The 4,893-nt window shown below is 39.5% G+C and overlaps 1 pseudogene across 1 annotated transcript; it reads right to left on the bottom strand.

Annotated features, from left to right (window-relative positions):
* Positions 1–2,221, bottom strand: LOC147866362 (putative pyridoxal 5'-phosphate synthase subunit PDX1 pseudogene; annotated as a pseudogene). Its single transcript, XR_015529483.1, has 2 exons — positions 2,086–2,221; positions 1–1,167 (listed from the first exon to the last, which is right to left on the bottom strand). The product of XR_015529483.1 is annotated as a putative pyridoxal 5'-phosphate synthase subunit PDX1 pseudogene (transcript).
* Between the last annotated feature and the right edge of the window lie 2,672 nt (positions 2,222–4,893).

Here is a 4,893-nt window from a genome sequence, read left to right as displayed (position 1 = left end):
TTGTAGCAATGGAGTAAATAAAGCAATGCAAAAATAGAGGGGTGACAATAACATATATGCAGTACAAGCGGCTTTCCCTCATGAACCAAGAAAACAACTAAGACCAAACAGCACCAAGCACCTCATTTTTCCTTTTTGCAAAACCCCAGACGAGTACTTGGAAAAAAAGATGTTCCTAACCAGTACATTCTAAGAGCCCATCCACGAGAAGTAGAATTATCAAGCTTTTTACTCATTACTCAGACCTGGCGGCGAATCGTTCAGCCTTTTTATCATTAAGGTTGATGCCAACCATCGCTTCACCCAATCCGCAACTAACATCCGCAATAACACTAGGATCATTGAAATGGGTCACGGCTGAAACAATCGCTCTCGCACGTTGGATAGGGTTTCCACTCTTAAATATACCTGATCCAACAAAGACACCATCACAGCCAAGTTGCATCATCAAAGCTGCATCAGCAGGGGTGGCGACACCACCTGCAGCGAAATTCACAACTGGAAGACGTCCCAATTGCTTAGTTTGCCTTACAAGTTCATAGGGAGCAGCAATTTCCTTAGCAAAGGTGAAAACTTCATCATCGTCTAGGCTCTGAAGCTTCCTAATCTCACCGAGAACAGATCTCACATGCCTCACAGCTTCCACTACATTACCCGTTCCCGCCTCGCCTTTTGTTCGTATCATTGCTGCACCCTCGGCAATCCTTCTCAGAGCCTCCCCTAAGTTCCTACACCCACACACGAATGGAATCCGGAAATTGTGCTTATTGATGTGGTTCACATCGTCCGCGGGAGTCAAAACCTCACTCTCATCTATATAATCAACACCGATGGCTTCCAGAACTTGGGCCTCAACAAAATGACCGATTCTCGCCTTTGCCATCACGGGGATAGTAACAGCATTCTTGATTTCTTTGATTAAGCCAGGGTCACTCATACGAGCAACACCACCTTCAGCTCTAATGTCGGCGGGGACACGTTCAAGGGCCATCACAGCAGTGGCTCCCGCCTCTTCTGCGATGCGTGCTTGCTCGACATTCACGACATCCATTATCACACCACCTCTCAACATCTGAGCTAGTCCCACTTTCACCGCATAGGATGATTTCTTAGGATCCGAGATTACACCATTCCCATAGACAGTCACGACTCCATTGCTTGCCATACCTGGTTTACCAAAGACATCCGTTCTCGAGTGAATAACATACCACATTTCCGAAAGAAAAAAAAAAAACCCTACTAAAATTCCAAATTGAATGTAAATAAAAAGTCATCCTTGTGTGGCAAAGCTATCTAAACATCCAAGCATTTGCTACATACAAAGTGCCTCTTGAGAGGAAGAAAGGATCAAGATCAATACAAACAAAAAGGTATAACATTGAAGAGAGAAACTCTAGTATGAAACTAAAAAGCAGCACTGTTTATATGAAACAGCTCATGCGCGCGCACACACACACACACACAGTCTCCACATATAGAGATGCATACACTGTAAAACACAATCTCCCTCTTACCACAGGAACATCGCCAAACTTAATGTGTGTATCTCTCTTAAAAATAGATAGAGCAACCTCATCGTCACAAAGACATTATTAACTTTAATCGCACAGACCATACACATCACAAAACCCTCAATCTCACTCCTCATCAAAACAAAAAACATCAGAAAACCTAACTCCGGCTCATCAAACAAAAACCTAGTAATCTCACACAAAAACCTAATAATCAGTATCTTAAAAGAGGCATCGATTCCTAACATCTACATAAAACACAAAAACCTAATAATCTCACACAAAAACACAGAAGCACGAGGCACATGACAGATCGCGTAATCTCTCGCTCTCTCTCTCTCTCTCAAAACAGACAAAAACGAGGGGAAACCCGGATCTTTATCCGCTTAAACAGAATAACAAAATGAAAAACATAATATAGAGAAATAGCCAAAAAAGAAAAGCTATGACATCGGAAGAAACGCAGAGTTCACGTGCGAACCCCAAATACAACTATTAAGATGAAATATACAGACAGTAGTAATAGGGTGGGGAGAGAGAAACAGACAGACAGACAGACAGACAGACAGATTACCTGTAGAGAGATCTGATCTGAGGTAGAACAGGGTATTCTTCTTCTTCTTCTTCTTCTTCTTCTTCTTCTTCTTCTTCTGTTTCTTCTTCTGTTTCTGCTTCTTCTACTGCTGAGTGCTGATGCTGATGCTGCTACTGAGAAAACAATGGTTTTTCTTATTCTCCAGAAAACCGCCGTCTTTAAAAACAGAGAACCAAAACCAAAAACCAATTTTCCCGAATTTTTATTTATTTTCTTCCCTTTTCTTTCTTCCTTTCTTTTACCAATTAAAACAAAAAAAAAACTGTGATACCATTTCCATGGCCACACCTCCTCCTCCAATCTCCACCGTTGGATCCCCATCTCTCTCTCTCTCTCTCTCTCTCTCTCTATTGGGATTCACCCTTCATTGTCATTCGGCGAGAAATCATCGTTGTTTCCCATCTTCACCAGTTTGTACATGATGATGGCACGCAATCGGCATAATTACTCTTCAGGAAAAAGAAGATGACAGTGAAGAAGAAAGAACACAAGAAACCACGACGGGGCCCTATTGTCCACGTTGTGGCTGCCTCCCCCCATCGGATTGCGAGTGTTGAGGTATTTTATTCACAAGGCCTAATGGGTTCGACAGCAAGACTCCATTGTCCACATTGTGCCTGCCTACCTCCCCCATCATATCGTGAGCATTGCATGGCCTAAGTAGCCCTGGTATTTTATTAGTGCAGCCAAAGCGACACCCACATATTAGAAGCATGTTCTAAGCACTTTCTCCAAACTATTTCCACTTCCCATGCCCCACACCAACAAAAACCCTTTTTCAAATCTATCTCTAATTGACAAGTACTAAAGTGATCAGGTTCAACTTCTGAGACACCACTATGCTAGAGCTAGCAACCTCGATTCTCTTTTGGTTCTTCTAGAAGTACCCACTCTAATTAGCATATATTATTGCACCTTGTTTTCATTGGACAGGGTGTAGTTCTTCGTCATATTGGTGAACATATATTTTGGTGAGGATGCGTATGTTTCTAAATATACATATGTGCGCACCCTTCCTATTATATTTAGAGAATAACCACTTTATAACGAATAGTCACACTCCACATATTAGTATCAATCAGGTTTGTTCAGTAATTCTATTTGACCACAGGTTACTGATATATAGATTGATTTGTGGCCAATTCGCTTTATTCTGTTAGTATCAATCAAGCTACCAACGATTTCTCTTTTCCAAGATCCACACTATTCATCTTTCTAAGTCAAAAAGATATGTGGAATCGTGCTAACCAAGCAAGACACATAGATATTAAACTTGAGTGTTTCACAATAATGTGCACGTGCAAACAAATTAAATTATTACTAGTCTAGCAAGGTTGTGGAAGTCATATTCCTTATTATGTGGGAATGCAAATTGAACAAATATAATCTTTATAAAATTTTGATATGACATTTGATTCCTATTCTTGTTGCTATTATAGTATTATTGCAACCTTCTCTTTCTTGACTTGTGTATGGATCATCATTAACTTTTTCTACCCCTCGATCTTATTGGTCGAATATTGATTCTTGAGCAAAGAAAGGAACTAGTGATGTTTGCGAGGAATGTAAAGCAAATCATAATCAGTGCAAAATCTGTCCTCATTCTTTCTCCTTATGAAATGTGAATATTGGAATATTATAAGATCATTATGAGAAATATGTATGTCGGCAAGTGTACATGCGCATGCTCAAAAGTTGCAAACAACATAACTAAATTTATAGTTATGAGTTTTGATAATGACCCCACAATAGCGTAGGGTTGGAGTTTCTCGGAATCCTTCAAACATGGTTAATTGGTATTAGTAGATACCTAATAAAATGGTTAGTGGTATCTTAATATAATGTGCTATTAAACAAGTTACAGAATTTTAAGAACATTCAACATGTAAGCAATACAAAGGTGTCAATGTAGGACAATGGATTTGGCCAAATATATCTACACACTTTGGGCATGTATTCTACACAAGCCATGTTGGCGTGCATCTCATAAATGCCCACAAAATCTAGAAACTTAGTCCACCTATTGTTGGATAGTGACTCTCAAATCAAAACTCTCTTCTTATAGATATGGCATTTGTCTCAAGGCAACATTACTCCAATAAAGAGAATTTGCTAAATTCTATTGTGTGAGGATGTTTGATTCATCCTTGGAAATAAACCACCAAGAGTACTGATATCGTTGAGTTTTGGCACCATTAGAAGGAGACATGTATACATATAGGTGTTTCTTATAGAAGCCACAGTCATGGGATGTTTTATGAAAGCTATGGTCAATGGTGGTTAATATGCTTAGTTACATATGATGGTAACCATGCCCATATGTAGATTACATTTGTAACTTAGAAGCCGATGATAAGACTTGATGTCGTAACAAATGCCCAACATTTTAAATTGCGTATTACAAAATATAAATTGTCTAGGGAAAGGGAGAGAAGTATTTGAGCATTTCCATATACAACCATCATGACGAAAAGTGACATCTTATGTTGATTGACATGCCCACTTTACAAACAAGGGAATATCATACTTTTTCACCTCCCAACCTCTAACATATACCATGCCCCCTACTCGTGCCCACACATTACAATAAATTATGGGGGCATTCTATACACATTCACCCTTCTACAATGCACCCCAAAGTTAGATTGAGAACCCAAAAGACACAATGGAAAATATTAATCTAGATTATCACCTTCATAACATGCATTTGAAGGGGAAGTTAAACATCCTTGCTGCCACGGAGCTAAATCCCTACATACATTTTGGTCCGACTAATTTCAAGGCCAA

This window comes from Azolla caroliniana, unplaced genomic scaffold, assembly GCF_043228905.1.
Source record: "Azolla caroliniana isolate FFs.n. ecotype wild unplaced genomic scaffold, voAzoCaro1.0.p SCAF_3, whole genome shotgun sequence".
Lineage (NCBI taxonomy): Eukaryota > Viridiplantae > Streptophyta > Polypodiopsida > Salviniales > Salviniaceae > Azolla > Azolla caroliniana.
This window is presented reverse-complemented; position numbering and strand designations above follow the sequence as displayed.